General features: G+C 40.7%; 10 non-coding genes across 10 annotated transcripts; all 10 read right to left on the bottom strand.

The window, feature by feature from the left end:
• Window positions 1-5738: 5738 nt before the first annotated feature.
• Window positions 5739-5812, bottom strand: TRNAT-UGU (transfer RNA threonine (anticodon UGU)). Its single transcript has one exon. It is a non-coding gene; the product is annotated as a tRNA-Thr (tRNA).
• Window positions 5813-6116: 304 nt separating this feature from the next.
• Window positions 6117-6190, bottom strand: TRNAT-UGU (transfer RNA threonine (anticodon UGU)). Its single transcript has one exon. It is a non-coding gene; the product is annotated as a tRNA-Thr (tRNA).
• A 307-nt stretch (window positions 6191-6497) lies between these two features.
• Window positions 6498-6571, bottom strand: TRNAT-UGU (transfer RNA threonine (anticodon UGU)). Its single transcript has one exon. It is a non-coding gene; the product is annotated as a tRNA-Thr (tRNA).
• Window positions 6572-8323: 1752 nt separating this feature from the next.
• On the bottom strand, window positions 8324-8397 carry TRNAT-UGU (transfer RNA threonine (anticodon UGU)). The gene has a single exon. It is a non-coding gene; the product is annotated as a tRNA-Thr (tRNA).
• Window positions 8398-13175: 4778 nt separating this feature from the next.
• TRNAT-UGU (transfer RNA threonine (anticodon UGU)) lies at window positions 13176-13249 on the bottom strand. Its single transcript has one exon. It is a non-coding gene; the product is annotated as a tRNA-Thr (tRNA).
• Window positions 13250-13567: 318 nt separating this feature from the next.
• On the bottom strand, window positions 13568-13641 carry TRNAT-UGU (transfer RNA threonine (anticodon UGU)). Its single transcript has one exon. It is a non-coding gene; the product is annotated as a tRNA-Thr (tRNA).
• A 2206-nt stretch (window positions 13642-15847) lies between these two features.
• TRNAT-UGU (transfer RNA threonine (anticodon UGU)) lies at window positions 15848-15921 on the bottom strand. The gene has a single exon. It is a non-coding gene; the product is annotated as a tRNA-Thr (tRNA).
• Window positions 15922-16809: 888 nt separating this feature from the next.
• On the bottom strand, window positions 16810-16883 carry TRNAT-UGU (transfer RNA threonine (anticodon UGU)). The gene has a single exon. It is a non-coding gene; the product is annotated as a tRNA-Thr (tRNA).
• Window positions 16884-18247: 1364 nt separating this feature from the next.
• On the bottom strand, window positions 18248-18321 carry TRNAT-UGU (transfer RNA threonine (anticodon UGU)). Its single transcript has one exon. It is a non-coding gene; the product is annotated as a tRNA-Thr (tRNA).
• Window positions 18322-18970: 649 nt separating this feature from the next.
• TRNAT-UGU (transfer RNA threonine (anticodon UGU)) lies at window positions 18971-19044 on the bottom strand. Its single transcript has one exon. It is a non-coding gene; the product is annotated as a tRNA-Thr (tRNA).
• Between the last annotated feature and the right edge of the window lie 568 nt (window positions 19045-19612).

The following is a 19612-nucleotide window of genomic DNA, read 5'->3' as shown; positions in this document are numbered from 1 at the left end:
GTTTACAAGACAGTCGCCTTAACCAAATAAGCCACAGGGTCACATGCATTAAAACCTGAGCACTGGTTCATTTCTTATGCAGAAGAAACTCTTAATCTCACAATTGCACTATCAGTAGAGACGTAGCCATGGTAAATTTGTGAGATGATGATGGAAACAAAGAACTGCTGAGATTCAAACTCAGTGTCTCCTGTTTACAAGGCAGGCGCTTTAACCAACTAAGCCACAGTGCCACATGCTTATGATACAGAATAGGCAGATAGAAGGAATGCCACGGCAAGGACAAAAGTAGGAAACATTAGGAATGATTGAAAAGATAGCAAGTTTGTTTCTGAGATGATGAAAACAAAGCACTGCTGAGATTTCAACTCAGTGTCTCTTGTTTACAAGACAGGCGCTTTAACCAACTAAGCCACAGTGCCACATGCTTATGATACAGAATAGGCAGATAGAAGGAATGCCACGGCAACGACAAAAGTAGGAAACATTAGGAATGATTGAAAAGATTGGAAGTTTGTTTCTGAGATGATGAAAACAAAGCTCTGCTGATATTTCAACTCAGTGTCTCTTGTTTACAAGACAGTCGCCTTAACCAACTAAGCCACAGGGTCACATGCATTAAAACCTGAGCACTGGTTCATTTCTTATGCAGAAGAAAATCTTAATCTCACAATTGCACTATCAGTAGAGACGTAGCCATGGTAAATTTGTGAGATGATGATGGAAACAAAGAACTGCTGAGATTCAAACTCAGTGTCTCCTGTTTACAAGACAGGCGCTTTAACCAACTAAGCCACAGCACCACATGCTTACGATACAGAGTAGGCATGATAGAAAAGATAGGAGGTTTGTTTCTGAGATGATGAAAACAAAGCACTGCTGAGATTTGAACTCAGGGTCTCACGTTTACAAGACAGGTGCTTTAACCAACTAAGCCACATGCTTACAACATGCATTAAAACCTGAGCACTGGTTCATTTCTTATGCAGAAGAAACTCTTAATCTCACAATTGCACTATCAGTAGAGACGTAGCCATGGCAAGTTTGTGAGATGATGATGGAAACAAGGCACTGCTGAGATTCGAACTCAGGGTCTCCGGTTTACAAGACAGGTGCTTTAACCAACTAAGCCACAGTGCCACATGCTTATGATACAGAATAGGCAGATAGAAGGAATACCACGGCAAGGACAAAAGTAGGAAACATTAGGAATGATTGAAAAGATAGGAAGTTTGTTTCTGAGATGATGAAAACAAAGCACTGCTGAGATTTCAACTCAGTGTCTCTTGTTTACAAGACAGTTGCCTTAACCAACTAAGCCACAGGGTCACATGCATTAAAACCTGAGCACTGGTTCATTTCTTATGCAGAAGAAACTCTTAATCTCACAATTGCACTATCAGTAGAGACATAGCCATGGCAAGTTTGTGAGATAATGATGGAAACAAGGCACTGCTGAGATTCGAACTCAGGGTCTCCGGTTTACAAGACAGGTGCTTTAACCAACTAAGCCACAGTGCCACATGCTTATGATACAGAATAGGCAGATAGAAGGAATGCCACGGCAAGGACAAAAGTAGGAAACATTAGGAATGATTGAAAAGATAGGAAGTTTGTTTCTGAGATGATGAAAACAAAGCACTGCTGAGATTTCAACTCAGTGTCTCTTGTTTACAAGACAGGCGCTTTAACCAACTAAGCCACAGTGCCACATGCTTATGATACAGAATATGCAGATAGAAGGAATGCCACGGCAAGGACAAAAGTAGGAAACATTAGGAATGATTGAAAAGATAGGAAGTTTGTTACTGAGATGATGAAAACAAAGCACTGCTGAGATTTCAACTCAGTGTCTCTTGTTTACAAGACAGTCGCCTTAACCAAATAAGCCACAGGGTCACATGCATTAAAACCTGAGCACTGGTTCATTTCTTATGCAGAAGAAACTCTTAATCTCACAATTGCACTATCAGTAGAGACGTAGCCATGGTAAATTTGTGAGATGATGATGGAAACAAAGAACTGCTGAGATTCAAACTCAGTGTCTCCTGTTTACAAGGCAGGCGCTTTAACCAACTAAGCCACAGTGCCACATGCTTATGATACAGAATAGGCAGATAGAAGGAATGCCACGGCAAGGACAAAAGTAGGAAACATTAGGAATGATTGAAAAGATAGCAAGTTTGTTTCTGAGATGATGAAAACAAAGCACTGCTGAGATTTCAACTCAGTGTCTCTTGTTTACAAGACAGGCGCTTTAACCAACTAAGCCACAGTGCCACATGCTTATGATACAGAATAGGCAGATAGAAGGAATGCCACGGCAACGACAAAAGTAGGAAACATTAGGAATGATTGAAAAGATTGGAAGTTTGTTTCTGAGATGATGAAAACAAAGCTCTGCTGATATTTCAACTCAGTGTCTCTTGTTTACAAGACAGTCGCCTTAACCAACTAAGCCACAGGGTCACATGCATTAAAACCTGAGCACTGGTTCATTTCTTATGCAGAAGAAAATCTTAATCTCACAATTGCACTATCAGTAGAGACGTAGCCATGGTAAATTTGTGAGATGATGATGGAAACAAAGAACTGCTGAGATTCAAACTCAGTGTCTCCTGTTTACAAGACAGGCGCTTTAACCAACTAAGCCACAGCACCACATGCTTACGATACAGAGTAGGCATGATAGAAAAGATAGGAGGTTTGTTTCTGAGATGATGAAAACAAAGCACTGCTGAGATTTGAACTCAGGGTCTCACGTTTACAAGACAGGTGCTTTAACCAACTAAGCCACATGCTTACAACATGCATTAAAACCTGAGCACTGGTTCATTTCTTATGCAGAAGAAACTCTTAATCTCACAATTGCACTATCAGTAGAGACGTAGCCATGGCAAGTTTGTGAGATGATGATGGAAACAAGGCACTGCTGAGATTCGAACTCAGGGTCTCCGGTTTACAAGACAGGTGCTTTAACCAACTAAGCCACAGTGCCACATGCTTATGATACAGAATAGGCAGATAGAAGGAATGCCACGGCAAGGACAAAAGTAGGAAACATTAGGAATGATTGAAAAGATAGGAAGTTTGTTTCTGAGATGATGAAAACAAAGCACTGCTGAGATTTCAACTCAGTGTCTCTTGTTTACAAGACAGTTGCCTTAACCAACTAAGCCACAGGGTCACATGCATTAAAACCTGAGCACTGGTTCATTTCTTATGCAGAAGAAACTCTTAATCTCACAATTGCACTATCAGTAGAGACATAGCCATGGCAAGTTTGTGAGATAATGATGGAAACAAGGCACTGCTGAGATTCGAACTCAGGGTCTCCGGTTTACAAGACAGGTGCTTTAACCAACTAAGCCACAGTGCCACATGCTTATGATACAGAATAGGCAGATAGAAGGAATGCCACGGCAAGGACAAAAGTAGGAAACATTAGGAATGATTGAAAAGATAGGAAGTTTGTTTCTGAGATGATGAAAACAAAGCACTGCTGAGATTTCAACTCAGTGTCTCTTGTTTACAAGACAGGCGCTTTAACCAACTAAGCCACAGTGCCACATGCTTATGATACAGAATATGCAGATAGAAGGAATGCCACGGCAAGGACAAAAGTAGGAAACATTAGGAATGATTGAAAAGATAGGAAGTTTGTTTCTGAGATGATGAAAACAAAGCACTGCTGAGATTTCAACTCAGTGTCTCTTGTTTACAAGACAGTCGCCTTAACCAACTAAGCCACAGGGTCACATGCTTACCACAAGTATTAAAACCCGAGCACTGGTTCATTTCTTATGCAGAAGAAACTCTTAATCTCACAATTGCACTATCAGTAGAGACGTAGCCATGGTAAATTTGTGAGATGATGATGGAAACAAAGAACTGCTGAGATTCAAACTCAGTGTCGCCTGTTTACAAGACAGGCGCTTTAACCAACTAAGCCACAGCGCCACATGCTTACGATACAGAGTAGGCATGATAGAAAAGATAGGAGGTTTGTTTCTGAGATGATGAAAACAAAGCACTGCTGAGATTTGAACTCAGGGTCTCACGTTTACAAGACAGGTGCTTTAACCAACTAAGCCACAGGGTCACATGCTTACAACATGTATTGAAACCTGAGCACTGGTTCATTTCTTATGCAGAAGAAACTCTTAATCTCACAATTGCACTATCAGTAGATACGTAGCCATGGTAAATTTGTGAGATGATGATGGAAACAAAGAACTGCTGAGATTCAAACTCAGTGTCTCCTGTTTACAAGACAGGCGCTTTAACCAACTAAGCCACAGTGCCACATGCTTATGATACAGAATAGGCAGATAGAAGGAATGCCACGGCAAGGACAAAAGTAGGAAACATTAGGAATGATTGAAAAGATAGCAAGTTTGTTTCTGAGATGATGAAAACAAAGCACTGCTGAGATTTCAACTCAGTGTCTCTTGTTTACAAGACAGGCGCTTTAACCAACTAAGCCACAGTGCCACATGCTTATGATACAGAATAGGCAGATAGAAGGAATGCCACGGCAACGACAAAAGTAGGAAACATTAGGAATGATTGAAAAGATAGGAAGTTTGTTTCTGAGATGATGAAAACAAAGCACTGCTGAGATTTCAACTCAGTGTCTCTTGTTTACAAGACAGGCGCTTTAACCAACTAAGCCACAGGGTCACGTGCTTACCACATGTATTAAAACCTGAGCACTGGTTCATTTCTCATGCAGAAGAAACTCTTAATCTCACAATTGCACTATCAGTAGATACGTAGCCATGGTAAATTTGTGAGATGATGATGGAAACAAAGAACTGCTGAGTTTCAAACTCAGTGTCTCCTGTTTACAAGACAGGCGCTTTAACCAACTAAGCCACAGTGCCACATGCTTATGATACAGAATAGGCAGATAGAAGGAATGCCACGGCAAGGACAAAAGTAGGAAACATTAGGAATGATTGAAAAGATAGCAAGTTTGTTTCTGAGAGGATGAAAACAAAGCACTGCTGAGATTTCAACTCAGTGTCTCTTGTTTACAAGACAGGCGCTTTAACCAACGAAGCCACAGTGCCACATGCTTATGATACAGAATAGGCAGATAGAAGGAATGCCACGGCAAGGACAAAAGTAGGAAACATTAGGAATGATTGAAAAGATAGGAAGTTTGTTTCTGAGATGATGAAAACAAAGCACTGCTGAGATTTCAACTCAGTGTCTCTTGTTTACAAGACAGTCGCCTTAACCAACTAAGCCACAGGGTCACATGCTTACCACAAATATTAAAACCTGAGCACTGGTTCATTTCTTATGCAGAAGAAACTCTTAATCTCACAATTGCACTATCAGTAGAGACGTAGCCATGGTAAATTTGTGAGATGATGATGGAAACAAAGAACTGCTGAGATTCAAACTCAGTGTCTCCTGTTTACAAGACAGGCGCTTTAACCAACTAAGCCACAGCGCCACATGCTTACGATACAGAGTAGGCATGATAGAAAAGATAGGAGGTTTGTTTCTGAGATGATGAAAACAAAGCACTGCTGAGATTTGAACTCAGGGTCTCACGTTTACAAGACAGGTGCTTTAACCAACTAAGCCACAGGGTCACATGCTTACAACATGTATTGAAACCTGAGCACTGGTTCATTTCTTATGCAGAAGAAACTCTTAATCTCACAATTGCACTATCAGTAGCGACGTAGCCATGGCAAGTTTGTGAGATAATGATGGAAACAAGGCACTGTTGAGATTCGAACTCAGGGTCTCCTGTTTACAAGACAGGCGCTTTAACCAACTAAGCCACAGTGCCACATGCTTATGATACAGAATATGCAGATAGAAGGAATGCCACGGCAAGGACAAAAGTAGGAAACATTAGGAATGATTGAAAAGATAGGAAGTTTGTTTCTGAGATGATGAAAACAAAGCACTGCTGAGATTTCAACTCAGTGTCTCTTGTTTACAAGACAGTCGCCTTAACCAACTAAGCCACAGGGTCACATGCATTAAAACCTGAGCACTGGTTCATTTCTTTTGCAGAAGAAACTCTTAATCTCACAATTGCACTATCAGTAGAGACGTAGCCATGGCAAGTTTGTGAGATGATGGAAACAAGGCACTGCTGAGATTCGAATTCAGGGTCTCCTGTTTACAAGACAGGCGCTTTAACCAACTAAGCCACAGTGCCACATGCTTATGATACAGAATATGCAGATAGAAGGAATGCCACGGCAAGGACAAAAGTAGGAAACATTAGGAATGATTGAAAAGATAGGAAGTTTGTTTCTGAGATGATGAAAACAAAGCACTGCTGAGATTTCAACTCAGTGTCTCTTGTTTACAAGACAGTCGCCTTAACCAACTAAGCCACAGGGTCACATGCATTAAAATCTGAGCACTGGTTCATTTCTTATGCAGAAGAAACTCTTAATCTCACAATTGCACTATCAGTAGAGACGTAGCCATGGCAAGTTTGTGAGATAATGATGGAAACAAGGCACTGTTGAGATTCGAACTCAGGGTCTCCTGTTTACAAGACAGGCGCTTTAACCAACTAAGCCACAGTGCCACATGCTTATGATACAGAATATGCAGATAGAAGGAATGCCACGGCAAGGACAAAAGTAGGAAACATTAGGAATGATTGAAAAGATAGGAAGTTTGTTTCTGAGATGATGAAAACAAAGCACTGCTGAGATTTCAACTCAGTGTCTCTTGTTTACAAGACAGGCGCTTTAACCAACTAAGCCACAGTTCCACATGCTTATGATACAGAATAGGCAGATAGAAGGAATGCCACGGCAAGGACAAAAGTAGGAAACATTAGGAATGATTGAAAAGGTAGGAAGTTTGTTTCTGAGATGATGAAAACAAAGCACTGCTGAGATTTCAACTCAGTGTCTCTTGTTTACAAGACAGTCGCCTTAACCAACTAAGCCACAGGGTCACATGCTTACGATACAGAGTAGGCATGATAGAAAAGATAGGAGGTTTGTTTCTGAGATGATGAAAACAAAGCACTGCTGAGATTTCAACTCAGTGTCTCTTGTTTACAAGACAGGCGCTTTAACCAACTAAGCCACAGTGCCACATGCTTATGATACAGAATAGGCAGATAGAAGGAATGCCACGGCAACGACAAAAGTAGGAAACATTAGGAATGATTGAAAAGATAGGAAGTTTGTTTCTGAGATGATGAAAACAAAGCACTGCTGAGATTTCAACTCAGTGTCTCTTGTTTACAAGACAGGCGCTTTAACCAACTAAGCCACAGGGTCACGTGCTTACCACATGTATTAAAACCTGAGCACTGGTTCATTTCTCATGCAGAAGAAACTCTTAATCTCACAATTGCACTATCAGTAGATATGTAGCCATGGTAAATTTGTGAGATGATGATGGAAACAAAGAACTGCTGAGTTTCAAACTCAGTGTCTCCTGTTTACAAGACAGGCGCTTTAACCAACTAAGCCACAGTGCCACATGCTTATGATACAGAATAGGCAGATAGAAGGAATGCCACGGCAAGGACAAAAGTAGGAAACATTAGGAATGATTGAAAAGATAGCAAGTTTGTTTCTGAGAGGATGAAAACAAAGCACTGCTGAGATTTCAACTCAGTGTCTCTTGTTTACAAGACAGGCGCTTTAACCAACTAAGCCACAGTGCCACATGCTTATGATACAGAATAGGCAGATAGAAGGAATGCCACGGCAAGGACAAAAGTAGGAAACATTAGGAATGATTGAAAAGATAGGAAGTTTGTTTCTGAGATGATGAAAACAAAGCACTGCTGAGATTTCAACTCAGTGTCTCTTGTTTACAAGACAGTCGCCTTAACCAACTAAGCCACAGGGTCACATGCTTACCACAAGTATTAAAACCTGAGCACTGGTTCATTTCTTATGCAGAAGAAACTCTTAATCTCACAATTGCACTATCAGTAGAGACGTAGCCATGGTAAATTTGTGAGATGATGATGGAAACAAAGAACTGCTGAGATTCAAACTCAGTGTCTCCTGTTTACAAGACAGGCGCTTTAACCAACTAAGCCACAGCACCACATGCTTACGATACAGAGTAGGCATGATAGAAAAGATAGGAGGTTTGTTTCTGAGATGATGAAAACAAAGCACTGCTGAGATTTGAACTCAGGGTCTCACGTTTACAAGACAGGTGCTTTAACCAACTAAGCCACAGGGTCACATGCTTACAACCTGAGCACTGGTTCATTTCTTATGCAGAAGAAACTCTTAATCTCACAATTGCACTATCAGTAGAGACGTAGCCATGGCAAGTTTGTGAGATAATGATGGAAACAAGGCACTGCTGAGATTCGAACTCAGGGTCTCCTGTTTACAAGACAGGCGCTTTAACCAACTAAGCCACAGTGCCACATGTTTATGATACAGAATAGGCAGATAGAAGGAATGCCACGGCAAGGACAAAAGTAGGAAACATTAGGAATGATTGAAAAGATAGGAAGTTTGTTTCTGAGATGATGAAAACAAAGCACTGCTGAGATTTCAACTCAGTGTCTCTTGTTTACAAGACAGGCGCTTTAACCAACTAAGCCACAGTGCCACATGCTTATGATACAGAATATGCAGATAGAAGGAATGCCACGGCAAGGACAAAAGTAGGAAACATTAGGAATGATTGAAAAGATAGCAAGTTTGTTTCTGAGATGATGAAAACAAAGCACTGCTGAGATTTCAACTCAGTGTCTCTTGTTTACAAGACAGGCGCTTTAACCAACTAAGCCACAGTGCCACATGCTTATGATACAGAATAGGCAGATAGAAGGAATGCCACGGCAAGGACAAAAGTAGGAAACATTAGGAATGATTGAAAAGATAGCAAGTTTGTTTCTGAGATGATGAAAACAAAGCACTGCTGATATTTCAACTCAGTGTCTCTTGTTTACAAGACAGTCGCCTTAACCAACTAAGCCACAGGGTCACATGCTTACCACATGTATTAAAACCTGAGCACTGGTTCATTTCTTATGCAGAAGAAACTCTTAATCTCACAATTGCACTATCAGTAGATACGTAGCCATGGTAAATTTGTGAGATGATGATGGAAACAAAGAACTGCTGAGATTCAAACTCAGTGTCTCCTGTTTACAAGACAGGCGCTTTAACCAACTAAGCCACAGTGCCACATGCTTATGATACAGAATAGGCAGATAGAAGGAATGCCACGGCAAGGACAAAAGTAGGAAACATTAGGAATGATTGAAAAGATAGCAAGTTTGTTTCTGAGATGATGAAAACAAAGCACTGCTGAGATTTCAACTCAGTGTCTCTTGTTTACAAGACAGGCGCTTTAACCAACTAAGCCACAGTGCCACATGCTTATGATACAGAATAGGCAGATAGAAGGAATGCCACGGCAACGACAAAAGTAGGAAACATTAGGAATGATTGAAAAGATAGGAAGTTTGTTTCTGAGATGATGAAAACAAAGCACTGCTGAGATTTCAACTCAGTGTCTCTTGTTTACAAGACAGGCGCTTTAACCAACTAAGCCACAGGGTCACGTGCTTACCACATGTATTAAAACCTGAGCACTGGTTCATTTCTCATGCAGAAGAAACTCTTAATCTCACAATTGCACTATCAGTAGATACGTAGCCATGGTAAATTTGTGAGATGATGATGGAAACAAAGAACTGCTGAGTTTCAAACTCAGTGTCTCCTGTTTACAAGACAGGCGCTTTAACCAACTAAGCCACAGTGCCACATGCTTATGATACAGAATAGGCAGATAGAAGGAATGCCACGGCAAGGACAAAAGTAGGAAACATTAGGAATGATTGAAAAGATAGCAAGTTTGTTTCTGAGATGATGAAAACAAAGCACTGCTGAGATTTCAACTCAGTGTCTCTTGTTTACAAGACAGGCGCTTTAACCAACTAAGCCACAGTGCCACATGCTTATGATACAGAATAGGCAGATAGAAGGAATGCCACGGCAAGGACAAAAGTAGGAAACATTAGGAATGATTGAAAAGATAGGAAGTTTGTTTCTGAGATGATGAAAACAAAGCACTGCTGAGATTTCAACTCAGTGTCTCTTGTTTACAAGACAGGCGCTTTAACCAACTAAGCCACAGTGCCACATGCTTAAGATACAGAATATGCAGATAGAAGGAATGCCACGGCAAGGACAAAAGTAGGAAACATTAGGAATGATTGAAAAGATAGCAAGTTTGTTTCTGAGATGATGAAAACAAAGCACTGCTGAGATTTCAACTCAGTGTCTCTTGTTTACAAGACAGGCGCTTTAACCAACTAAGCCACAGTGCCACATGCTTATGATACAGAATAGGCAGATAGAAGGAATGCCACGGCAAGGACAAAAGTAGGAAACATTAGGAATGATTGAAAAGATAGCAAGTTTGTTTCTGAGATGATGAAAACAAAGCTCTGCTGATATTTCAACTCAGTGTCTCTTGTTTACAAGACAGTCGCCTTAACCAACTAAGCCACAGGGTCACATGCTTACCACAAGTATTAAAACCTGAGCACTGGTTCATTTCTTATGCAGAAGAAACTCTTAATCTCACAATTGCACTATCAGTAGAGACGTAGCCATGGTCAATTTGTGAGATGATAATGGAAACAAAGAACTGCTGAGATTCAAACTCAGTGTCTCCTGTTTACAAGACAGGCGCTTTAACCAACTAAGCCACAGCGCCACATGCTTACGATACAGAGTAGGCATGATAGAAAAGATAGGAGGTTTGTTTCTGAGATGATGAACACAAAGCACTGCTGAGATTTGAACTCAGGGTCTCACGTTTACAAGACAGGTGCTTTAACCAACTAAGCCACAGGGTCACATGCTTACCACATGTATTAAAACCTGAGCACTGGTTCATTTCTTATGCAGAAGAAACTCTTATTCTCACAATTGCACTATCAGTAGATACGTAGCCATGGTAAATTTGTGAGATGATGATGGAAACAAAGAACTGCTGAGATTCAAACTCAGTGTCTCCTGTTTACAAGACAGGCGCTTTAACCAACTAAGCCACAGTGCCACATGCTTATGATACAGAATAGGCAGATAGAAGGAATGCCACGGCAAGGACAAAAGTAGGAAACATTAGGAATGATTGAAAAGATAGCAAGTTTGTTTCTGAGATGATAAAACAAAGCACTGCTGAGATTTCAACTCAGTGTCTCTTGTTTACAAGACAGTCGCCTTAACCAACTAAGCCACAGTGCCACATGCTTATGATACAGAATAGGCAGATAGAAGGAATGCCACGGCAAGGACAAAAGTAGGAAACATTAGGAATGATTGAAAAGATAGCAAGTTTGTTTCTGAGATGATGAAAACAAAGCACTGCTGAGATTTCAACTCAGTGTCTCTTGTTTACAAGACAGGCGCTTTAACCAACTAAGCCACAGGGTCACGTGCTTACCACATGTATTAAAACCTGAGCACTGGTTCATTTCTTATGCAGAAGAAACTCTTAATCTCACAATTGCACTATCAGTAGAGACATAGCCATGGTAAATTTGTGAGATCATGATGGAAACAAAGAACTGCTGAGATTCAAACTCAGTGTCTCCTTTTTACAAGACAGGCGCTTTAACCAAATAAGCCACAGCACCACATGCTTACGATACAGAGTAGGCATGATAGAAAAGATAGGAGGTTTGTTTCTGAGATGATGAAAACAAAGCACTGCTGAGATTTGAACTCGGGGTCTCACGTTTACAAGACAGGTGCTTTAACCAACTAAGCCACATGGGTCACATGCTTACAACATGCATTAAAACCTGAGCACTGGTTCATTTCTTATGCAGAAGAAACTCTTAATCTCACAATTGCACTATCAGTAGAGACGTAGCCATGGTAAATTTGTGAGATGATGATGGAAACAAAGAACTGCTGAGATTCAAACTCAGTGTCTCCTGTTTACAAGACAGGCGCTTTAACCAACTAAGCCACAGTGCCACATGCTTATGATACAGAATAGGCAGATAGAAGGAATGCCACGGCAAGGACAAAAGTAGGAAACATTAGGAATGATTGAAAAGATAGCAAGTTTGTTTCTGAGATGATGAAAACAAAGCACTGCTGAGATTTCAACTCAGTGTCTCTTGTTTACAAGACAGGCGCTTTAACCAACTAAGCCACAGTGCCACATGCTTATGATACAGAATAGGCAGATAGAAGGAATGCCACGGCAAGGACAAAAGTAGGAAACATTAGGAATGATTGAAAAGATAGCAAGTTTGTTTCTGAGATGATGAAAACAAAGCTCTGCTGATATTTCAACTCAGTGTCTCTTGTTTACAAGACAGTCGCCTTAACCAACTAAGCCACAGGGTCACATGCTTACCACATGTATTAAAACCTGAGCACTGGTTCATTTCTTATGCAGAAGAAACTCTTAATCTCACAATTGCACTATCAGTAGAGACGTAGCCATGGTAAATTTGTGAGATGATGATGGAAACAAAGAACTGCTGAGATTCAAACTCAGTGTCTCCTGTTTACAAGACAGGCGCTTTAACCAACTAAGCCACAGCACCACATGCTTACGATACAGAGTAGGCATGATAGAAAAGATAGGAGGTTTGTTTCTGAGATGATGAAAACAAAGCACTGCTGAGATTTGAACTCAGGGTCTCACGTTTACAAGACAGGTGCTTTAACCAACTAAGCCACAGGGTCACATGCTTACAACATGCATTAAAACCTGAGCACTGGTTCATTTCTTATGCAGAAGAAACTCTTAATCTCACAATTGCACTATCAGTAGAGACGTAGCCATGGTCAATTTGTGAGATGATAATGGAAACAAAGAACTGCTGAGATTCAAACTCAGTGTCTCCTGTTTACAAGACAGGCGCTTTAACCAACTAAGCCACAGCGCCACATGCTTACGATACAGAGTAGGCATGATAGAAAAGATAGGAGGTTTGTTTCTGAGATGATGAAAACAAAGCACTGCTGAGATTTGAACTCAGGGTCTCACGTTTACAAGACAGGTGCTTTAACCAACTAAGCCACAGGGTCACATGCTTACCACATGTATTAAAACCTGAGCACTGGTTCATTTCTTATGCAGAAGAAACTCTTAATCTCACAATTGCACTATCAGTAGAGACGTAGCCATGGCAAGTTTGTGAGATAATGATGGAAACAAGGCACTGCTGAGATTCGAACTCAGGGTCTCCTGTTTACAAGACAGGCGCTTTAACCAACTAAGCCACAGTGCCACATGTTTATGATACAGAATAGGCAGATAGAAGGAATGCCACGGCAAGGACAAAAGTAGGAAACATTAGGAATGATTGAAAAGATAGGAAGTTTGTTTCTGAGATGATGAAAACAAAGCTCTGCTGAGATTTCAACTCAGTGTCTCTTGTTTACAAGACAGTTGCCTTAACCAACTAAGCCACAGGGTCACATGCTTACCACATGTATTAAAACCTGAGCACTGGTTCATTTCTTATGCAGAAGAAACTCTTAATCTCACAATTGCACTATCAGTAGATATGTAGCCATGGCAAGTTTGTGAGATGATGATGGAAACAAGGCACTGCTGAGATTCGAACTCAGGGTCTCCTGTTTACAAGACAGGCGCTTTAACCAACTAAGCCACAGTGCCACATGTTTATGATACAGAATAGGCAGATAGAAGGAATGCCACGGCAAGGACAAAAGTAGGAAACATTAGGAATGATTGAAAAGATAGGAAGTTTGTTTCTGAGATGATGAAAACAAAGCTCTGCTGAGATTTCAACTCAGTGTCTCTTGTTTACAAGACAGTTGCCTTAACCAACTAAGCCACAGGGTCACATGCTTACCACATGTATTAAAACCTGAGCACTGGTTCATTTCTTATGCAGAAGAAACTCTTAATCTCACAATTGCACTATCAGTAGAGACGTAGCCATGGTCAATTTGTGAGATGATAATGGAAAGAAAGAACTGCTGAGATTCAAACTCAGTGTCTCCTGTTTACAAGACAGGCGCTTTAACCAACTAAGCCACAGTGCCACATGCTTATGATACAGAATATGCAGATAGAAGGAATGCCACGGCTAGGACAAAAGTAGGAAACATTAGGAATGATTGAAAAGATAGGAAGTTTGTTTCTGAGATGATGAAAACAAAGCACTGCTGCGATTTCAACTCAGTGTTTCTTGTTTACAAGACAGGCGCTTTAACCAACTAAGCCACAGTTCCACATGCTTATGATACAGAATAGGCAGATAGAAGGAATGCCACGGCAAGGACAAAAGTAGGAAACATTAGGAATGATTGAAAAGATAGGAAGTTTGTTTCTGAGATGATGAAAACAAAGCACTGCTGAGACTTCAACTCAGTGTCTCTTGTTTACAAGACAGTCGCCTTAACCAACTAAGCCACAGGGTCACATGCATTAAAACCTGAGCACTGGTTCATTTCTTATGCAGAAGAAACTCTTAATCTCACAATTGCACTATCAGTAGAGACGTAGCCATGGTCAATTTGTGAGATGATAATGGAAAGAAAGAACTGCTGAGATTCAAACTCAGTGTCTCCTGTTTACAAGACAGGCGCTTTAACCAACTAAGCCACAGTGCCACATGCTTATGATACAGAATATGCAGATAGAAGGAATGCCACGGCAAGGACAAAAGTAGGAAACATTAGGAATGATTGAAAAGATAGGAAGTTTGTTTCTGAGATGATGAAAACAAAGCACTGCTGAGATTTCAACTCAGTGTCTCTTGTTTACAAGACAGTCGCCTTAACCAACTAAGCCACAGGGTCACATGCTTACCACAAGTTTTAAAACCTGAGCACTGGTTCATTTCTTATGCAGAAGAAACTCTTAATCTCACAATTGCACTATCAGTAGATACATAGCCATGGCAAGTTTGTGAGATGATGATGGAAACAAGGCACTTTTGAGATTCGAACTCAGGGTCTCCTGTTTACAAGACAGGCGCTTTAACCAACTAAGCCACAGTGCCACATGCTTATGATACAGAATAGGCAGATAGAAGGAATGCCACGGCAAGGACAAAAGTAGGAAACATTAGGAATGATTGAAAAGATAGGAAGTTTGTTTCTGAGATGATGAAAACAAAGCACTGCTGAGATTTCAACTCAGTGTCTCTTGTTTACAAGACAGGTGCTTTAACCAACTAAGCCACAGTGCCACATGCTTATGATACAGAATAGGCAGATAGAAGGAATGCCACAGCAAGGACAAAAGTAGGAAACATTAGGAATGATTGAAAAGATAGGAAGTTTGTTTCTGAGATGATGAAAACAAAGCACTGCTGAGATTTCAACTCAGTGTCTCTTGTTTACAAGACAGTCGCCTTAACCAACTAAGCCACAGGGTCACATGCTTACCACATGTATTAAAACCTGAGCACTGGTTCATTTCTTATGCAGAAGAAACTCTTAATCTCACAATTGCACTATCAGTAGAGACGTAGCCATGGTAAATTTGTGAGATGATGATGGAAACAAAGAACTGCTGAGATTCAAACTCAGTGTCTCCTGTTTACAAGACAGGCGCTTTAACCAACTAAGCCACAGCACCACATGCTTACGATACAGAGTAGGCATGATAGAAAAGATAGGAGGTTTGTTTCTGAGATGATGAAAACAAAGCACTGCTGAGATTTGAACTCAGGGTCTCACGTTTACAAGACAGGTGCTTTAACCAACTAAGCCACAGGGTCACATGCTTACAACATGTCTTGAAACCTGAGCACTGGTTCATTTCTTATGCAGAAGAAACTCTTCATCTCACAATTGCACTATCAGTAGAGACGTAGCAATGGCAAATTTGTGAGATAATTATGGAAACAAGGCACTGCTGAGATTCGAACTCAGGGTCTCCTGTTTACAAGACAGGTGCTTTAACCAACTAAGCCACAGTGCCACATGCTTATGATACAGAATATGCAGATAGAAGGAATGCCACGGCTAGGACAAAAGTAGGAAACATTAGGAATGATTGAAAAGATAGGAAGTTTGTTTCTGAGATGATGAAAACAAAGCACTGCTGCGATTTCAACTCAGTGTTTCTTGTTTACAAGACAGGCGCTTTAACCAACTAAGCCACAGTTCCACATGCTTATGATACAGAATAGGCAGATAGAAGGAATGCCACGGCAAGGACAAAAGTAGGAAACATTAGGAATGATTGAAAAGATAGGAAGTTTGTTTCTGAGATGATGAAAACAAAGCACTGCTGAGACTTCAACTCAGTGTCTCTTGTTTACAAGACAGTCGCCTTAACCAACTAAGCCACAGGGTCACATGCATTAAAACCTGAGCACTGATTCATTTCTTATGCAGAAGAAACTCTTAATCTCACAATTGCACTATCAGTAGAGACGTAGCCATGGTCAATTTGTGAGATGATAATGGAAAGAAAGAACTGCTGAGATTCAAACTCAGTGTCTCCTGTTTACAAGACAGGCGCTTTAACCAACTAAGCCACAGTGCCACATGCTTATGATACAGAATATGCAGATAGAAGGAATGCCACGGCAAGGACAAAAGTAGGAAACATTAGGAATGATTGAAAAGATAGGAAGTTTGTTTCTGAGATGATGAAAACAAAGCACTGCTGAGATTTCAACTCAGTGTCTCTTGTTTACAAGACAGTCGCCTTAACCAACTAAGCCACAGGGTCACATGCTTACCACAAGTTTTAAAACCTGAGCACTGGTTCATTTCTTATGCAGAAGAAACTCTTAATCTCACAATTGCACTATCAGTAGAGACGTAGCAATGGCAAGTTTGTGAGATAATTATGGAAACAAGGCACTGCTGAGATTCGAACTCAGGGTCTCCTGTTTACAAGACAGGTGCTTTAACCAACTAAGCCACAGTGCCACATGCTTATGATACAGAATATGCAGATAGAAGGAATGCCACGGCTAGGACAAAAGTAGGAAACATTAGGAATGATTGAAAAGATAGGAAGTTTGTTTCTGAGATGATGAAAACAAAGCACTGCTGCGATTTCAACTCAGTGTTTCTTGTTTACAAGACAGGCGCTTTAACCAACTAAGCCACAGTTCCACATGCTTATGATACAGAATAGGCAGATAGAAGGAATGCCACGGCAAGGACAAAAGTAGGAAACATTAGGAATGATTGAAAAGATAGGAAGTTTGTTTCTGAGATGATGAAAACAAAGCACTGCTGAGACTTCAACTCAGTGTCTCTTGTTTACAAGACAGTCGCCTTAACCAACTAAGCCACAGGGTCACATGCATTAAAACCTGAGCACTGGTTCATTTCTTATGCAGAAGAAACTCTTAATCTCACAATTGCACTATCAGTAGAGACGTAGCCATGGTCAATTTCTGAGATGATAATGGAAAGAAAGAACTGCTGAGATTCAAACTCAGTGTCTCCTGTTTACAAGACAGGCGCTTTAACCAACTAAGCCACAGCGCCACATGCTTACGATACAGAGTAGGCATGATAGAAAAGATAGGAGGTTTGTTTCTGAGATGATGAAAACAAAGCACTGCTGAGATTTCAACTCAGTGTCTCTTGTTTACAAGACAGTCGCCTTAACCAACTAAGCCACAGGGTCACATGCATTAAAACCTGAGCACTGGTTCATTTCTTATGCAGAAGAAACTCTTAATCTCACAATTGCACTGTCAGTAGAGACGTAGCCATGGTAAATTTGTGAGATGATGATGGAAACAAAGAACTGCTGAGATTCAAACTCAGTGTCTCCTGTTTACAAGACAGGCGCTTTAACCAACTAAGCCACAGCGCCACATGCTTACGATACAGAGTAGGCATGATAGAAAAGATAGGAGGTTTGTTTCTGAGATGATGAAAACAAAGCACTGCTGAGATTTGAACTCAGGGTCTCACGTTTACAAGACAGGTGCTTTAACCAACTAAGCCACAGTGCCACATGCTTATGATACAGAATAGGCAGATAGAAGGAATGCCACGGCAAGGACAAAAGTAGGAAACATTAGGAATGATTGAAAAGATAGGAAGTTTGTTTCTGAGATGATGAAAACAAAGCACTGCTGAGATTTCAACTCAGGGTCTCACGTTTACAAGACAGGTGCTTTAACCAACTAAGCCACAGGGTCACATGCTTACAACATGCATTAAAACCTGAGCACTGGTTCATTTCTTATGCAGAAGATACTCTTAATCTCACAATTGCACTATCAGTAGAGACGTAGCCATGGCAAGTTTGTGAGATAATGATGGAAACAAGGCACTGCTGAGATTCGAACTCAGGGTCTCCTGTTTACAAGACAGGCGCTTTAACCAACTAAGCCACAGTGCCACATGCTTATGATACAGAATATGCAGATAGAAGGAATGCCACGGCAAGGACAAAAGTAGGAAACATTAGGAATGATTGAAAAGATAGGAAGTTTGTTTCTGAGATGATGAAAACAAAGCACTGCTGAGATTTCAACTCAGTGTCTCTTGTTTACAAGACAGTCGCCTTAACCAACTAAGCCACAGGGTCACATGCATTAAAACCTGAGCACTGGTTCATTTCTTATGCAGAAGAAACTCTTAATCTCACAATTGCACTGTCAGTAGAGACGTAGCCATGGTAAATTTGTGAGATGATGATGGAAACAAAGAACTACTGAGATTCAAACTCAGTGTCTCCTGTTTACAAGACAGGCGCTTTAACCAACTAAGCCACAGCGCCACATGCTTACGATACAGAGTAGGCATGATAGAAAAGATAGGAGGTTTGTTTCTGAGATGATGAAAACAAAGCACTGCTGAGATTTGAACTCAGGGTCTCACGTTTACAAGACAGGTGCTTTAACCAACTAAGCCACAGGGTCACATGCTTACAACATGTATTGAAACCTGAGCACTGGTTCATTTCTTATGCAGAAGAAACTCTCAATATCACAATTGCACTATCAGTAGAGACGTAGCCATGGCAAGTTTGTGAGATGATGGAAACAAGGCACTGCTGAGATTCGAACTCAGGGTCTCCTGTTTACAAGACAGGCGCTTTAACCAACTAAGCCACAGTGCCACATGCTTACGATACAGAATAAGCAGATAGAAAAGATAGGAAGTTTGTTTCTGAGATGATGAAAACAAAGCACTGCTGAGATTTCAACTCAGTGTCTCTTGTTTACAAGACAGGCGCTTTAACCAACTAAGCCACAGTTCCACATGCTTATGATACAGAATAGGCAGATAGAAGGAATGCCACGGCAAGGACAAAAGTAGGAAACATTAGGAATGATTGAAAAGATAGGAAGTTTGTTTCTGAGATGATGAAAACAAAGCACTGCTGAGATTTCAACTCAGTGTCTCTTGTTTACAAGATAGGCGCTTTAACCAACTAAGCCACAGTTCCACATGCTTATGATACAGAATAGGCAGATAGAAGGAATGCCACGGCAAGGACAAAAGTAGGAAACATTAGGAATGATTGAAAAGATAGGAAGTTTGTTTCTGAGATGATGAAAACAAAGCACTGCTGAGATTTCAACTCAGTGTCTCTTGTTTACAAGACAGGCGCTTTAACCAACTAAGCCACAGTTCCACATGCTTATGATACAGAATAGGCAGATAGAAGGAATGCCACGGCAAGG

The sequence above is a fragment of the Ranitomeya variabilis genome, chromosome 7 (genome assembly GCF_051348905.1).
Source record: "Ranitomeya variabilis isolate aRanVar5 chromosome 7, aRanVar5.hap1, whole genome shotgun sequence".
Lineage (NCBI taxonomy): Eukaryota > Metazoa > Chordata > Amphibia > Anura > Dendrobatidae > Ranitomeya > Ranitomeya variabilis.
Note: the sequence above shows the minus strand (reverse complement) of the source record. Positions and strands in the feature narration are given on the sequence as shown.